The 19,242-nt window shown below is 37.1% G+C and overlaps 1 long non-coding RNA gene across 1 annotated transcript in view; it reads left to right on the top strand.

Moving 5' to 3' along the window:
* Positions 1 to 701: 701 nt before the first annotated feature.
* Positions 702 to 19,242, top strand: part of LOC141571826 (uncharacterized) — a 62,031-nt gene continuing 43,490 nt past the window's right edge. The window contains exon 1 of the long non-coding RNA XR_012496883.1: positions 702 to 807. This is a non-coding gene — a long non-coding RNA (uncharacterized LOC141571826). The remainder of the gene's footprint in view (positions 808 to 19,242) is intronic.

Consider the following 19,242-nt stretch of genomic DNA (forward strand, 5'->3'; position numbering starts at 1 on the left):
GGACATGTTGTCTCACTGGGAAGGGTACACCCCAAGCATGTCTTATGATCCCAGCTCCAAGATGCAGAAGCTAAATGTCCTGCAAGTGTGGCTGAAAGGTCAGGTGCTGCCTTCCTCCACACAGCTCTCACCTGTAAGATGGAGGCTCTGTGCCAGGTGGGGCAGGCCAAGAAGACTGGGGCTCCATTTACCCTTGCCCCAGCTTGCTTGCAAGGCAGAGGTTTTACACGGTGAGAGGTAAGTTAAAGAGATCAGAGGCTAGGCCCCCCCACTCACCACCCTCCTAGTAAATCAGGGGTGCCTCTCAAGAGAAGCAAGCCACTGTCCCCACCCTCAGTTCCAGAGCTATGGCTCAGGAATTTTTCCCAAGTAGGATAACACAAAATGAACTCCAATAGGATTAAAAAAACCGAAAGAATCCACACCTAAACATATGACAGTAAAATGCTAAAAGTCCAAGAGAAAAATTTGAAAGCAGCAAGAGGAAAACAGTTCCTTATGTACAAGGAAACCTCAATTAGCTTAATAGCTAACTTCTCATCAGAAATGATTAGAGTCCAGAATGCAGTGGGTGACATGTTCAAATATTGAAAGAAAAGTCTTTGAACTAAGGATCTTATATTCAGAAAAAATACCTTTTAAAAATGAAAGCAAAATAAAGATATTCTCAGATACATGCAAACTTAAAATTATTCTTTACCAGCAGATCCACCGTACAAGAAATACTAAAGGAAGTTCTTCAGGTTGAAAACATGTAACCCAGATGGAAATGCAAATCCAGAGGAAAAAAAAGCAACACCAGAAAAGGTAATTCCTTAATTATAAAACACAGTGTACATACATATTTCTTTTCCTTGCTTTGATTAAACAATTTCAAAAGAATTTTTTATAAAACATTATGTATATAACTAGTTTGTGTGGTCTATCACATATAGAAATGTAATATATTTGACAATATTAGCACAAAGAAGGTGGTGGGAGTAAGTTCTAGTAGAGGAAGGAAATGACATAAGACGTAACTTGAATACAAAGGAAGAAATGACAAGAATCAGATATGGTAAATAGGTTAACATAACAAACTCTATAAATATACCCTTGCTCTCCTTTCTTTTCACTGCTGCTCTGTGGCTATATAAAGTAATTATACCAATGTGTTTTGGGGTTTGTAACTTATATAGATATAATACATTTAACAATAATAGCACAAAGGAAAAAGGGAAAGAAGAATAAGCCTAGCAGGAGCAATGTTTTATGTCTCACTGGAAGTAAAGAGCCTCTTGTCAGTCTCAGTCTGGTTTTGCTACCATGCTGACTTAGGGTTGTTCAGTGTGGCTTCTGAGTAAGTTAGGCAAAAACTCTCAGTTTTTCAGAGATGTTTTTTGAACTTTGAAGTTGTTACTAAGGGACTGGACAGTATAATTTTAATAAATGTAAAAGATAGCACACAATGTTGAATACAAGAGAGAGATTTAGAAAGTGGGAAGATGTAAAGATGGAAAACATATACCAGGCAAATCAGAAATGAAATAATTCTGACAAAATTAGATAAGGTCAAGTTATCTATGTTATGTAGATCTAGAACTGTTTGTTGATAAGTGTAAAATTAGAATAATAAATCAAAATCAACCATACATAGCTCCCCATAGACTCACATAATATAAAGTGACAATTGACAAAATTATGGGGAAATAGATGAATCAGCAATTGCAGTTATAGATTTTAATATATCCTTCTTGGTAACTGTTAGATCACACAGACTAAAAATAAGGTAGGATAACTAATATTTGAGTAAAACAATTAATACATTCAATTTAAAAGCTAAATATAAAATTTAATATTAGTAAACATAAAAAAATCATTATTTTAAATGATATCTACAATATTCACATGTAGTGATGACATGTTAATTCACACAGTAAGGAATAGAAAGAAAAAGAATGTAGGAAATATAAATTATTGATAATTTTCTAGTTCTTGCATGGGATGGAGGGCTGCAAAGTGTCTTAAATATACACATAAATAAGGGAATATATAAGCAAACAAAACAGATGAACAAAGAAACCATCAAATAAAAATGGTTGAGGCATAGAAAATAGTTACAGTATATTATGAACCAAGGGTCATAATTAGTCCAAATCACCTGAGGTAGATTTTTGCACCCGAGGTAGAAATAAGTAGGAAAATTAATTGTATTTTTAAAATGTAGGCCTTGGACATTGGGGAAGATGGTGGAACAGGAAGTGCTGGGAAGCTGTCTCCCCTACTTAGACAACAATTATACTGGCAGATGTATCTGATGTAACTATTTTAAAACTCTGGAGTCTATTGAAAGGCTTCTAGCTTCCAGAGGAAGGCTTGGACAGTAAATCATGATTCATTTTGACCAAGTTTAGCTCTTTGCAAGGTAGCAGCTAACCATCCAACTCACTGTCAGGCAGCCATTCTTGCATTGCTGGATCAGCTTGCACACTGCTTGTGAGAGCCTGGTTGGGCAATAAGGACATTAGTTTCCAAATATTAGGGATCGGAGTTGTGATTCCTGATTGCAGTTGTGAAGGTGCAGGCACAGAGTCGGGGTGCCATTGCTGCAACCCCCTCTGGCTGAGGGGGCTTCCAGGGGATTTAAATGGCAGCACCTGTGCGGGTCCTCCCCCTTCTTTCCCTGCTTTTTCTTTTTTTGGGAGCCAAACGTTTAAAGACTAGGACATTGAAAACCAACTGCCTGCACAGGGGAAATCAGAAAGTCACTTCACATTCAAGGAAACGTCATCGGCTCAGAAAAGACCTGAAAAGATTGTAAGTTGGCACCTGAGGCTGATCTCCGGCACCGACACATTCTACAACAATCAATCAAACAAATGAACAAACAGACAAAAAGCAAACCCGAGGAAAGACAGGCAGCTTTTCCTCTAAAATTAAGAATAAGACAAGAATGCTCTCTTTCACCACTTCTGTTCAACACAGTGTTGAAAGTTCTATCCAGAGCAAATAGGCAAGAAAAAGAAAAGTCATCCAGATTGTAACAGAAGAAGTAAAATTACCTCTGCTCACTGGTCACATGATCTTATATTAATATGTAAAAAACCCTAAGATTCCCTCCCCCCAAATTGTTATAATTAATAAATGAATTTAGAAAAGCAGCAGGATACAAAATCAACACGCAAAAATCAGTTGTGTTTTTATACATTAACAATGAATAATCTGAAAAGGAATTTAAGAAAGATTCAATTTACAGTATCATTGAAATGAATAAAATACTTAGGAATTAACTTAACCAAGGAGGTGAAAGACTTGTACACTGCAAACTAGAAAACATTGCTGAGAGAAATTAAAGAAGATGTAAATAAATGGAAAGACATCCCATGTTCACAGATTGAAAGACTTAATACTATGAAGATGTCAGTAATACCCAGAGCAACCCACAGATGGAATGAAACACTTATCAAAAACCCAACAATACATTTTGCAGAAAAAAAAAAAAATCCATTCCAAAATTTGTATGGAATTTCAAGGGACCCCGATTTAGCCAAGACAATCTTGAAAAAGAAGAACAAAGAGATGAATACTTCTGGATTGAAAAATTCAGTACAAGCTAGAATAATCAAAACAGGATAGTACTGACATGAAGACAGACATACAGAGTAATGGACTAGAAATAAGAGCTCAGAAATTAACTCATATATATGTGATCAAATGATTTCTCATGGGATGCTAAGACACTCAATGGCGAATGAAGGAAAACATAAAGAACATGTTCCCTAACAAAATGCTATAAAATTTAAAACTGGTAATAAAAGCATAGCTAACAGAAGTCCCATTTTTCTTTAATTCACATCACCCCTGAGTAAAGAATATTTGGTTTAAATTTTTAATAAAGCAAAATTAAAAACATTACTAGCCTAATGACAAAGTACTATATGTCAAACATTTTAGAATGCAGCTAAAGTCATTATTTGGTATTGATTTGAATTCCTACATTAGAAAAATAGAAAACGACAATAAAAATAAAACAGCGAAAGTAAATAATCAAATCTTTCTACACAAAGAACTAGAAAAAGATCAAACGACAAGGAAAGAAATATTAAAGTTAAGGGCATAAATAAAAAATAAACATAAAAACACTAAAGATAAAGAAATTAAGCTGATCCTTTAGAAAGATTAATGAGATAGAAAAATTTGGTAAGACTTAAAGAAAACACCTGCTACAAATAAGTAAAGTATTAAAAGATAGAAACAGCTACATATATAAAGCAAGATTAACCATGTAACAATTCATTTAAAATCTAATGAATATATATAAACTTCCCAAAAATATTAAAAATATACTTATTTAATAGAAAATATAAGTAATCCAATAAACAATTATGGAATTTAAATGAAAGTAAAAATATTTCTGTACAAAAATACTAAGCTCAGATAACTTTATAGTTGAGGTCTATAAAATTTTCAAGGAACAGATAATCATTTTTTAATGAAGGTTTTACCAGAACAAACAAAAAGAGGGCAATCTGACCAGGTGAAAGAAAACAAACCCAGAGTCCAAGAAAAGAAGGGTAGAGCCAATTATACACATGTATATAAATGAAAAAATTCTAAATGAAATTTAAGTACCTGAAGATAAATGTACACACACACACACACACCCCATAATCAGGAAGTGTTTATTCCAAGAATGCAATAATGTTTCGAGTCAGAAAATGCGTTGATATTATTTTCTCCATTAAGAGATAAAGGAGAAAAAAACACATGATTATACCAATAGATACAAATAAAGCGACTTTAAGTTCAACACCTATTATTATTAAAAAGAAAAAAAAAAAACTTTTAGAAAACCAGAAATGCAAGGTAATTTTCTTATCTTGATAAAGGTTATCCAATAAAGACCTACAGCAAATATCATACTTAATGAAGAAACTTTGACGATAGTCCTTTTAAGGTCAGGGATATGACGAGCATGTTTGCTACCATTCTTACTGATAAACAGAGTATGGACTTATTAACTCATGAGCTCCTTCTCTCTCTGTCACTCCCCCCATTCAATCTGTGTGTGTGTGTGTGTGTGTTGTGTGTGTGCGTACACAACACACACAAAATGTATGTATGTGACTTAGGAGATGCGATAAACATAGAGAAGTACTGCTCATATTACCTTTCAGAAAAGGACTTGCAGCCAGCTGCAGGGGATGCAGTGGGCTGACAGCCTTCACCAGTTTGCTCCTTCAGCGCTCACCTCACTTACAGAGAACCTCTGCCACTCGCTTGCAGAGACCATCTTCCTCCAAGGTTATGCCTTTCCTGGAGCACCTGTTTTCTGGTGATTGAACAGATAGTAGTATATCAAGGTGTGGCTGTTTTGACCCAATATGGGGCAAGTTTGATGGGCAGTACTCATTCCAGAATTCCCTGCTGAAAGGGTTGAGGCTTTGTCTGGTCTGCACAGCAGTTCAACTTCTCTCTCTTCCTCCTGCTCTTTCCTCCCCCTTTCCTTGCATAGGTATTGATTTCCCAATAAACACCGTGAACACCTACCCCCATCTCCTATAGGTGAACCCTGTCTGTGACAGAAAGGAACAAAGATATGATCTTCGATACAGAAAATATAGTGAAATTAATAAGAGAGTTTGGAAAGGTTGCTGATTAGAGGATTCGTATTTTTAAAATGTCAATTTTGGGGTTATGCTGGACTAACAATTTACAGATCGAATTTCTCAGCAATAACTAAAAAGGCTAGATAAAAATATGGAAAACAGATGTCAGAAAGAATGAGAGCGCTTAAAAGAGTCAGGATTTGAGGGACCAAGAAAAACCAATTCTCCTTTGATGCATTTACTCATTTCCTATCAGCAGAGCAGAGAGGCTGAGAAGCAAAGCATCAAGTAGCCACTAAGCGTCAGAGAATCTCAACAGAAATTTGAGGAGTCTTACTCTTAGGAGCAAGTGAGAGAGGAAAAAAGCCAGCTTTGAAGACACCAGATATAAAAATCTAGTGCAAAGAGATAGTTGAAGAAACTACGTGTCAGTAACCCAAGAAACAATCAGTAGGCAATGGAATAAAATAGAAAGTCTGGGATCAGACCCATATCTGAATAGGAGACATCACACTTGAGTGGAGCAAAGAATGGATTTTTGAAGAAATAGTATTGGGAAAACAGGTTCACTGTATTAGAATCCATAAAAACAAAATTTTACCTCTATCTCACTCCTCAACTCCAGGTGTATGAGAGGCCCAAATGTGTGAATATAAAGCCAATATAAGAAAAGCACAGAAAAATATTTGTTATCTTGGGATGATGAAGGAATTTTAAACAACACTCAGAAAGAAAAATACTTGTAAGGGGAAAAATGGATGAATTTGCCTGCATCCAAATTGCAGTTTGTATCACTGAACTACTTCATAGACAAAGTTAGCAGCTTTGTGAAAGATTTGAAGGTGATATTTGCACCATTTAAAAAGACAATGGATTGATAGCTATAATATAAAAGAACACTTGGAAATAAATAAATGACGGGACACCCAACAGAAATTTGGGAACACATATGTACAAGCAATTCACAGAAAAAGGTCAAATGGCTAATATGTAATAATAATGATGAAAATATAGATAATAATAGAAATAGCTGATACTGTGTTCCCAAGAGTTGAGTTTTATATATATTAATTTTAAAGCTCTCATGACAATCCTCTAAAGTAGGTATTATTTTAAATATATAAATGAGTATCCACCTTCATTAAAATTCTCAGAATATAAGTTAAACTGATTAGATACGATTTAATAAGGATCCTATTAGAAATAATAAGAAAGTTTAAGAATAGCAAGTGTTGAGGGTATAAGTGAATAGAAATGGTGTGAGCATTGTAATTGAGGGGTCTGTTCTGGAGAGCAATGGGTCAGTACCTAGTGAAATTAAATATGAAAGTATCCTGTGAGTTGTGGATCACAACTCTTGCATTTATATCCCATGTCCACAGTGAGCCGTAAACAGTAATGTCCATTTCATAGTTGTTTAAGATAAGAATCAGGGTAAGGATAAAGTATGTGGTCCTCCCTGTCAAACAGGATTAGACAAATGTAATATGTGTATGCGGTGGAATACCATGTGGTTAAGGAATTAGATGAATGCAAATATATACCATCATGGAAGAAAGTTGGAAACAGAATAAAATTCATAGCACAATAGCTTTTATGAAAATTAACACACACAACACTAATTTTAAGTTCACATATACTCTATCTTACTAAATCTGTAAAGATGGATTTAATGATTATATATTCAAAATACAGGAGTGAGTGCCTAAGCAGGGAGGAAACCGAGAAAAATAATAGGAAATGAAATGGCACTACATTTAAGAAAGAGGGTGGTGGTGGGCGGTGGGGAGAAAGGCAGTGGTTGGAATATATTGTGCCATTATTTTGAAAGTATAATCAATTCGGTGTTATAAACTTAAGGTCCTAAGTGGAAAGAAATAGGGAGGGAAGGAGGAAGGGAGGAGAGAAATCCCATCATGAATTAATTTAAGAGGTTAGGAAATTTATTCTCTCACATACTTAGAGGACTTAATCCGGTGATTCTGTCTGCTTTTCTCTAGGAGTCTCTTGGGAAACTCAACTGCTTTACTCTCTATGTCATATTCATCCTTAGGCAGGTAGCAAGATAGTTGCAGCAGCTCTGGGCTCACCTGTACCCCATAATGTTCAAAAAAAGGGAGAGATGATAGTATATGGATCCGCTTTTAGGAGAAAGAACTTTTCCAGAAAAACCACAGTAGACCTCCACTCCAATCACATCGGCCCAAATTTGGTCAAATGTCCTTTCCTGAATCTCTCTCTCTCTCTCTCTCTCTCTCTATATATATATATATAGATAGATAGATAGATAGATAGATAGATAGATAGATAGATAGATATAGATATAGATATAGATATAGATGTATATAGATGTATATAGATGTATATAATATATAGAGATATATAGGATTATTCTCAGAAAATGAGTCCCACCAGTAGAGCTAGAAAGGGGATTGGCTTCCACCAAGGCAGTAGTTCTGAACCGGAAACAGTTTTGTCCCCAAGGAGACAGGTGCCAAAGTCTGGAAACTTTGTACGATGATGATGATGATGATGATGATGATGATGATTATAATCAGAAGGAACCAGTTGCAACATTTGGTAGGCAGGGGCCAGAGATGCTGTTAAACATGTACAGGGCAGAACCCCATAACAAAGTTACTTATTTCAAAATGTCAATATTCCTGCCTTGTGGCATATGGGCTCCATGTGGGAGGGATGAGTTGCTGAAGAATATAGATACAATCTCTAGAAAGCAAGAAGGAAGAGGAAAACATATAAATAATTATTTCCAAATAGAATGTTTTAGAATGCCAAATAGAAAGAGAAAGAATATAGTGGGGCAATAAAAGCATTGCTCCATCTGGTGGATGCTCTGAGTGGGTGAATATTTTCAAGAATGTGTTAGAAGGCTGTTTGGGGGAATATACATTGGTTTGTATCTCAACCTTGCAATTTACTAGCTATGCAAGTTTGGTGAATTATTTAATCTTCTGTTAAGTTTGCTAGATTCATTGTCAGTGTATAGAAATTAATTGCATTTCTCTATAACAACAAATAACTCAAGTTTCAAATGTGATAGAAATATGATTTACAAATGCATCCAAAACCACATGTAATCAAATCTAGAAAAGTATGTATAAGATTCCTACACAGAAAGTTAAAAAAATATTGAGAAGACATTTTTTTTAAAGAACTACAAAATAATAAATAAAATAAAATTAAAAAAAAGAACTACATAAGTGGAAGAATTTACAAATGTCATGGTTTGGAAGACTCAATAGTGAGCAGACTAAATGCAATACAAATCAAAATACCACCCCATCCCCTCTTAGGTCTATAGTTTTAACTCTTGATTTATGGGATCTGTCATTTGTAAAGTGGGAGTAACAATATCTGTCTTATGGTGTCAGGTATGTTTAAATGAAATAATTTTTCAAAGAGATTACCGTAACATTAACACTCACCAAATGCTACGCATCACCATTAGCTCCATAAGACACTGGTGCTTAAAATCATTCTTAAAAGAGGGAAATTTTCCAAGAATACAATAGAGAGTTAGAGAGGAGAGCATTTCAGAGCGTAGGCAATCTTAGGCAAAATCATGAGCCATGAAACAGTATTCATTAAGGAAACTTATTATTTTGTTAGGTTGGAACCAAGATTGTACACAGGGTGAAGTTGTCAAGAGAGAGCGAAGGGGTAGTCAGAGGCCAGACCAGCCACTTTTCCACCCTCTTATCATAAATTGCTACTTGCTCTATTCCAGTTATAAATCAATGGCTTTTTCCTTTCAAAATGTGGTTCTAAGTCATCATTAATATCCTTGGATTTTCAAAACTGACAGAAGATGCAGATGTTGAGGTTGAGATGGTGGTTGTAAGGAACATCACAGACTCCTTTAATAAAATCATGCCTTTGTCCTCCAAATTCAGTAATGGAAGGAGATGCTTTTTGTATCAGAAGTCTTGATCAAGAGATCCCATGGGGAAGTTAAACCTTGGGATGAGCTATGACTTCCAAACCCGTTCGTTGCCTCTTCCCCCACATGGAAAGCCTCCAAGGAATGCAGAGGTGTTCTTTGGAGCACAGATGGAAAGATGGATGAGAAATTATTCCCATGAGACTGAATTAAACTCAGTGACCAGTTCGGCTTTAAAAGGAAAGCGAAGGATGCAGAATTTTTAAAAGAAATGCAAGGTCACTTATAATAATACACCTTTTAAAGGATTTAAATAGGGAAGAAATAAATTACTAGATAAAGATTAATGTGTTTCACTTTTCTTTAAAATTTTACCTTGCAAGGATAAACAAAATGGGGGAAAGGGCAGCAGAATGGATATTATTCTGCATTTTCTTCCCAGATAGTAGAGAATACAAATTTCAGAACTGAGAGCAAAGACATTCATCCTGCCAGCTCTGTGGGGAAGGGAAAGAAAAAGCAATATGCTCTGTACTTCATTTCTATTCTAACCATCAAATCTCCAACGGTTTCCCCTTAAAATACAAAAATGAGAATAAATTGCATTCAAATGCACAATGAAAGATAAGAAGGATGTGATTTGTTTTTGTTGTTATTTCTTTATAGTTCAAATATGTCTGTGGCTCTTTTATCAGAATGACAAGTGCTCATGGTCTGAGATGCAGTATGTCTGTGTCCCCCGGGGGGCTCTGCAATCAGTAAGACGCTGTGCTGCATTCCGAGGGTGAGAAGAGGTCAGGCAGAGGCAGGGGCATGGCAGTGTTTCTGTGCAGATTACACAGGGCTCCCTACTGTCACTCACTAGCATGATGAAATGACACGTCATCCTCTGGGGTTCTCCTAGAAGCAGCCCCCAACATTTACACAGGTCCAGGCTGTTCTTGCCAATTTCTAAACATCAGTCTTGACTTAACAGGAGGCTGGTAAGAGTCAAGAATTTTTTCTCCTTTTAATGATCTTTTCTCTTTTCATGTAACCTTCCCAACACCTGGTTAGTACTCAGGGACCAGCCCAGAGCATACATTTTTGGAGGAAGTGCACCCATACTGTGTGTTCAACTGGGAGCTCAGGCTGTTACATCTAGCAGAGATTAATATCCAAAGGACATGCTTCTTATTCCCCAAGGAGAGGGATGTGTGTAATCACAAGGGTAGGTGTTTCCAAAACACTAGGTATTGCTATACCATCTTTACTACTTTTTACAAAATATATATGTGTGCCACCTGAACTGATGTTTCCTTTACTGAGTCTTTCTTTTTTCCTCCCTCTCTCCTTTTCTTCCTCCCTCCCTTCCTTCCTCCCTCCTTGCCTTCCTTCTTTCCTTCCTTCCCTCTTTTTCTCTCTCTGTCTCTTTCCCTCCTTCCTTCCCCTTCTTTCTCTGTTTTCTTTTTCCCCCTATAAATAATATTTCAAAGAAACATATTGTAGGTCACTACATTATTTGACAATAAAAATTAAATAAAAAACAATGAAAACAAAATTTTGTTATTGCATTTCAGCCAGATTCCGCTGCCTACCAAGGATCTAAACCAGAGATTTGACTTTTTCTTTTCTTTTTTTTTTTTTTTTGGTCAAAAAGGAAATTAATAAGTGTTCATGACATTTTAACCCCAAGAGTTAAAATGGTTCCTAGTGAAACCAAAAACACTAGGAAAGGGAGCAGACTTTTTTTTTTTTTATATATAGTGGTTCAATTTTGGTGAATGCCTTGTCTATGAGACCCTTAAAAGTTCGTGTGTTAGCACCAGAACAGAATAGCACTGAATTGAGTTTTTGTTTTTGTTTTGTTTTTTACACGATCATGGGTGCAGGGGCAGTTCATAGCAAGCATGTTTGTTTATTTAACAAATTCTTTTTGAGCATGTATTCAGTACTAAGCACTGTTCTAATTGATGGTGAAAAAGCAGTAAACAAATCAGACAAAATCCCTCCCCGCATGGAATTACATTTTATGAGTTGAGATTCAAAATAATAAATTGTAAGTAAAATACACAGTAAATTAGAGGGAGACGAATGTAATAGACAATAAAGCAAGGTTGGGGATAGCGAGCGCTGGGCTGGGGTATGGTTGCCAGTGGTAAAGGATGCGTCAGGCAGCTGCAAGACACTGCAGAGTGCATGCCCTCTGCTGGAGGAACAGGGCGGTGCACACTGGCAGGAGCAGAGCAGGTGGGAAGAAGCATGGCCCGGAGGGAGACGGACAGGTACTGGGAGAGGGGCCAGATCACACAGGTCCTTGCAGCTGACTCTGGCTTTTACTCTACGGAGTGCAGTAACAAGTGGACTAAAATGTGCCTGGGTTGCACAGTAGCTCCTTGCAGCAAGCTTGTTGTCCCTTTATCGGTGTTATTCCTACTGCCATTCCCTCTCAGATGGTCTGCCTTTTTAACTCGATTCCCTATGGGGGCCTGTTCTTAGGAATAGATCTGAAAACCATACTTACGATGAGGTAGGGGGCTGTTGTCGCTGGAAAGTTGGTGGGGAGCATTCTTTTAATAAAAAAAATTTCCCCTGACTGGGTGTATGGCAGAGTAAATTAGGTCAGTGACCTGCTTTTGTATCCTCTTGCAGAGTAAGGGAGAACAAAACTCTTTTGCGATTTCTATTTTACATACCCATACTTGGGTACGTGGATTAGTTATCTAACCAGAGGATGAGGGCAAAACTGTAAGGAAAAAAATGCAAAAAAGTCACATTAAAATAGCTCTAAATTTATGCAGAAATTTAAAGTAGGTGAAACTGTGTATGATGAGTCAGAGTAGCGCAATAAACTTTGTGATTTCTAGGTTGGGAAAAACAAGATCTTGGCAGATGCCAATTTTCCATGATTTGGGGAAGGAAGGAGCAAGCTCTATGGTATGATGGTTTGGAGATGTCAAATGTGCCGCATGTGTTATCATAGTGCAGGGGATTTGTATAGAAGGAATTGGTGATTAAATGTAGGTTATCTGGGAGTAGTGACTTAATACTTCATAATCAGTAATTGGTACCTTTGCTGGGGTTAATCCACCCGATTGTCTTGTCTTCCAGGGAGTGATAAGGACCCCATCATGTATCAGTTCAAGTATAAGGGAACTGGGACTCTATGTGGGACTTCTTACTGGAAGCAATGGCCAAGGCGGGGGTGTGTGTGTGTGTGTGTGTGTGTGTGTTTGTGTGTGGGAGGGAGAGAGAGAGAGAGAGAGAGAGAGAGAGAGAGACAGAGAGAGACAGAGAGACAGAGAGACACACAGAGAGAGACAGAGAGAGAGACAGAGAGAGAGAGACAAAGAGAGAGACAGAGAGAGAGACAGAGAGAGAGACAGAGAGAGAGTGAGATCTTAGATATCCTCCTCAACAGTATTTTTAAATAGGTATTTAGTTAAGGAAATAGCACTGACCTGGAATTTTACTATTATAAACGGGGCTGACCCTTGTATCAGGTGAATATAAATTTGTGTGATGCTTGTATATTTGGGAATGCCTCAGAATTATCTGGGGACATTTTAAAAATCACCTGGTGATTTAGGTCTACTGAATTATGACTTTCTGTTTGTTTGTTTGTTTGTTTTAAATGAATTTCTGTGGATAATTCTGAAGTTTGCATCCTAGCAATAGGAAGCTTCCTGAACAGGAGTCACAGCCACCTTTGACAAGTCTCTTAGACTGATAAATCTCATTTTCCTCCTTTGGAAAGTACTAATAGTAGGTGACATGACAGTGTCCAATACACACTGTATAGTTAGTGCAGTTTTGTCTTGTCATATACCATCTCTGTAACCTTGGTCCAATGTTCCTCTTAGGTATTAACACTTTTGATGTAAATTATCACCTGTCTCAAGGGACAAGGTTTAATAGTCAAAAGTTTGGGCTTTGGAGTCAGGTATTCAGAATTCTGCACGCCACCTATGTGCTGGGCAATTTGCCCAAGGTCTCTGAAGTGTGTGTGTGTGTGTGTGTGTGTATGTGTGTGTGTGTGTGTTTGAATTAATCTGAATAAGGAAGATAATTTCCGTAACTATATCACAGGGTTGGTAGAAGGATTACAGTAGTATGATGCCTTTAAAGCACTCAGCACAATGTCTGCAGAGTGAGAGCTCACGTCTTGCTTTCAGGTTTGTTATTCCAAACTCTGGCATTCCAAACCAAACCAGAGTTTACAGTATGAAATGAAATTCCATTTTAATCATGAAAGGAACATGCAACAAGAGAAATCAATAGGGAAGGTATGATTTGAGGCCATTTTAAGGGTTGGGGCACCAAATTAAGTTTCTGCAAATAATTTAGGGGCAGAAGGCAGGAGAGAGGGAGTTTGGCTATATATACATTTGGAAATAAGTATCCTACAGTCAGGTCCATCTCAGGAAGACATTTTCAAAATCTGTTCACCACATTGGAATTTTAAACCTTAAAGGAACCCAAAAACTAAGTCCACGCATTGTTAAGTAACTTGACTGAGGTCACAGAGTGCAAGACTTAAGAGGACCTGAATTCTTGTATGTACAGGTGTTTAATATAGTCCAAATGAATGAGAAATAACTATAACAAAAGTAGTTACTAAAAATGTCCACATTTATCTTTCATATCCCCACTTTTAAAGCCTGTTGACTTGCTACCATGTAACAGCCTAGCCTCTCTGTTTGGTTTATAGTATATGGCAGTAATTGAAATATGGGTGAGTTTCTTCATTTGTGAACAAGGTTAAAAATGGTATCTTCCATGGAAGATCATTGTAAGGCTCACACAAACAGGCTCAGCACAGTGCCCGGAGCACAACAATTGGTAAAATTAGTTAGCTATTAATACTATTGCTGTTAATTGCTTCCTTAGGAAACGTATCAGTGTCTTTCTCCCCAAATGTGTGCATTTAGGCCTAAATTGTCACCATTAATACGAAGCTCATACCCTCTAGAAGGAATTTCGGGGCTCATCAGCTAGACTGGGAAGGAACTATGGTGATCAGGTGCTCCTTGAAACCCCTGAAATAAACTTTAATGATTCTCGGTGTTTCCAAAAATAGAAAGGAACTAATGCTTAGAATATACTTACTATGTTCTTGATATTCTGCCAGGCAAGTTATGCACATTTTCTCATATTTCCCTCACAACAGTCCCTTTAGGTTATCAATATCCCTAGTTTGCAGATGAAGAAACTGAGTTTTACAGATGTGAAATTGGCACAAATCATAATTCATGGTTGGGCATGAATCCAAACTCTGCTGTCTTCTTTCTCCTTCTCCTTCTCCTCTCTTAAGCAGCTGGAAGTTTTCAAATTAAATACTTTAAATCTTGCAACCATGCAACAGTTATCTGTTGGTCACTTACTCTGTGTCAGGGATGGTGTTAGTCTTCAGTAGAAATAATAATAGTAAACTTAATCATGGAGGGTAAGAGAAAAAGGTGCTGACCTAAGTATCTTTGGAAATGAGTGGAGTCAGTAAGACTAAAGGCAAAATAAACTGTACATAAGCACTAAACACTGCACTGTAGTTGATAAAATTGTATCCCATGGCGTGTGGGTTAACAATTCTGATATAAGTATATTGAAATTGAACAATCAAGTAAATGGATGATAGGTGGTAGGAGCCAGGATTTTCACTGTTGCAGAGGAAGTTTACAGATAAGCAAGAGGAACACTAATGATCCACGTGATAATAGATGAGAGTTGGAGAAATCAATATGAACTTAGGTTTCGCTTACTATAGGTACAGATGGTTACATATATAAATATTTATATATGAGTTTATATATATGTATATTAATAGATATATAAAATGTTTATATATCTATATCTATATCTATATCTATATCTATATCTATATCTATATCTATATACATGTTAGTCTACACATATAGTTCCTTGCTCTTGCAGTGGAAAAGGCCTAGAATTAAGGACATTCCAATCACAATGAGAATATCTGGCTCTGACTTGGTTTTTAATACCATTCTCCAATAGAAGAAACCAGGGCTCGTTGGAGAAATGGCTGATTCTAGGACTAGGGCAGAAAATGTACAAAGTAAACCTCAATATTATAGTGCCAGAAAGTACTCCAAAAAAAAAAAGACAGTGGGGATAAGTCAAAGGGACACACACAGGAGGCAACTTGAAAGAACTCCCAATGGCCAAAGATAAAAACATTTGAGCAAAAATAAAGAAGTACTGGATTATAACCCAAAGTGTAAAATTAATGTCCATGTGTCCATACTAACATAAATAAATAAATACATGCTTACATACATACATACATACATACATAAGAGAGGAGAGACATATATCCTGAGCAGAGAATTCCAAATAGTTTATGTAGCTACTCCACCCTCAAAGATATGGGTCATAACACTCTACTGCTTAAATGTGGGCTATGCACTTCCTTCCAAAGAGTACAGCATGGAAAAGGGGGAAAAAGAATACAGGTCAGAAATTTGACAAATATGCCTCAGTCAAGGTGATCAAGGTCAACATCAACTGTAAACAGTCACGTTGATAGTATGCACCCTTGATTTGACGGGATGAACATGACTCTGCCTTTATGGCTTTTCTCTCCCCCCACCAAAACCAATAACCCCAGTATAATTATGTTTGAAACATTAAACAAATTTCAATAGATGGATATTTTGCAAAATATATGACATGCTCTTCAAAACTGTTAAGGGCATTAAAAATAAGGAAAGTCTGAGCAATTTTCATAGTCAAATAGAGTCTAAGGTTACATAATGACTTAATGTAATGTGATATCCTGGACAGTATACCAAAATGGAAAAACAATGTGAGTAAAAACAAAAGAAATATGAATAAACTATGGGTTTTAGTTAATGATAATGAATCAGTATTGGTTTATTAATGATAACAAATGTGCCATTCTAATGTAGGATGTGAATTATCATGGAAACTGGGTACAGAGGTTATGGAACTCTGTCCTATCTTTGTTTTTTGTAAATCTGAAACTGTTCTAAAATGTGAAATTTATCTGAGAAACAATGTAAGCATGGTGCCTGGCCTCATACTACATAACTGCAGTCTACTGGGAAAGATATACTGGATTGGTGAGAGGGAGTAGAAGTGGTGGACCAGTTAATGGGCTATTAAATAATACTACAGGAGATTACAGAACTTTGGACCAGGGCGGTAGTATTGTAGATGGTGAAGAGAACAGATTTTAGATTTTAGTTTTATTTAGAAGGTAAGTGAGCAGAATTGGTGAATGTTTGGAAACAGTGGTAACTGGTTCCAACTTGAACAGACTGATGACTGGTGGTGGCACTGAGAAGATAGGATGGACATACGATCCTCATGTCTTGGTTTGGGGGAGTATTTGGTTTGTTGTATCAGAATAAAAGAAGACAATTGTATTCACTGCATATCTGGAAATCAGAATGAAGGTCAGGTTTGGAGATATTAACATTTAAAACACCTGCCTACGAGTGTTAATTCAATCCATGGGATGAGATCCAAGAGAGAAAAAGTACAGAGAAGGAAGAGAGCCTGGAACAAAGGCTTGAGGAGTACATTGTGAGCAGAGTTTAGATGATCTTGCAAAATGGTGGGGCAATAGCAGCTAAAAAGATCTAAAGATGATAATATCACAGAAGCCAAAGGAAACGACTTTCAAGGAGGGAGAGGTCAGTGGGACTATCTCTGAGAAATAAAGTGAAAGGAGAACTGAGCCCATCTGGGGATTTGGAGGATGGAAGCCTCTAGTGGACACTGTTGCTGGTGTGCTTGGACCCCTTGGGTCTCTTTTACCATGTATGCACCCCTCCCTTGCCAGAGGGCTCTTTTTCTAACAACTCACACTGCTGGCTCTCTTGAAATGACTTGCATTAGTCTGGAGCCATTTTGTCCGCACCTGCACACTTTCTTACTTTACATGAATCTCCGTTCAGGGACTGGTTCTGGGAAATCATCCTAAGATAAATCCCTGTTTTAAAAAGTTTGAAGAAAAAAAAAGTAATTTGAAATAAGGGCAGGTGAAAGGGAGTTCTTTCTGCTAGAGATTCTCCCTCGCTGGTAGTGTCTGGGGCAGTGCTGTAGAGATAAAAGCCTCAAGTCACAATTTGCAAACCACGGCAACACAATGAGCCACCTTCTCCAGGAGGCCACCAAGACATGTTATTATTAAGAACAGCCATAGAATTCAGTTCTCTCTCTTTATGAGAGACGTGTGTGTATATACGTGGAGGGAAGCGTGGTACAGAGTAAATGTATGTGTATATGGGGTGGCTGGAATATGGAAGGAATCATGGTAGATTCCAATACAAGAGTCAACAGAGATAGAAAAGAAGAAAAAAAAATCATAGAGGACTGTATAGAAGCAAAAGCAACTCCAGCTACTTCTAGTACATAGTAGGGAGAAAGATGTGGGATTTACAGTGGCCATTGGGCATGTATATAAGCATACTTGTTCACACACTATGTGGTGTATTCGAATACCACACCCATGCAATATGTTGGCTTGCCCCTTTAAAGGGGGACGCTTTAAAAAGACTCAGAATAATATCATTTCGGGGAGAAATGAGTCAGTTGTAAGCGTTTGGAAAGGTTTGATCTGATTTCTTAAAATACAGTTTATCGAGATAAAGATCCAATTATTAGCATTTTATATTTATGATACTCAGTAGATGATAAGAGATAGTTTCCTTCTCAGAGCAGAAGGAATCAAAGAGAACTTTCAGGCAAAAGCTATGCAAGTATATTAGTGTAAAACAACAGTGACTCCCTATGGCAACAGAGAAATCAATGAAAGTATTTTTTAGGATTCATTCTTATATATGATGCTTAATTAGCTCATATGTGAAAAATGTCTTTATGTTATGGATACAGTGCTTTAAGTACATGGATGATTTAAAGGGCTCCAGGGTCCTGAAACTAATAACAACAATAATTTAAAAAAAAAAAAAAGCAGGGAAGGGGGGTGCTCCTGGGTGAGGACAAAGCAGAATATAGCCAACACCAAGGCTGCAAGGTCATCCATTAACCTACTTACATAAACAGGCTGCTGGGAAGCATTCAGAGACAATGAGCGGGGCATGTGATATCAGAGGACACAGTACCAGATGCATTGTCTTACTCTAGCTGACACCTCGTGCCTCTAAAAGAGCTTCAATGTACACAGGCACAGCAGTCATTGCTCTTGGTGTCCAGTAGGTGGTTTGGGCTGAAACAATTAGGCACACAGCTCTTGCTCAAGCAAGGATGCTTTGCTCAGGAGCTGCCCTGAGTGGACAAGAATGGATACTTCCCTTAAGGGTCTTCCCAGAGGCCAATCAGTAAATCAGTAGGTATCCTAGTGCAAAAGACTTTATAAGAATGATAGTTTGGGTTATTTGCAAGCTAGTTAGGTCAGGTGTCTGCAGAATTCCAACAGGGAAGTTTTAGAAGATTTTCTAGTTAGTAGGAGACACGCATGGAGAAGAAGACATACCCTGCAGGAAATCTTGGATTCTGTGAGAAAGATGGATAGAACAGCAAGTACCCTCAGCTGTTTTGAATCCTAAATTCTAATTTCTTGATTAACGTCCCATTGTTTTAAGATTTCTTGAGTCTCTATGCTTTGCAAATAAAAGACCTAGTAATACAGGGAGGCATTTGGATCCAGAAGAAAGTGTGTACTTGGAGTTAGAATATATGGGCTCGAATCTTTATACCTCGAGTTCGTACATCTACTACATAAAATAATTTGGAACTTAATTTCCCATATGACATTACTTTTTTAGG

The sequence above is a fragment of the Rhinolophus sinicus genome, linkage group LG05 (assembly GCF_036562045.2).
Source record: "Rhinolophus sinicus isolate RSC01 linkage group LG05, ASM3656204v1, whole genome shotgun sequence".
In the NCBI taxonomy this organism is placed as follows: Eukaryota; Metazoa; Chordata; class Mammalia; order Chiroptera; family Rhinolophidae; genus Rhinolophus; species Rhinolophus sinicus.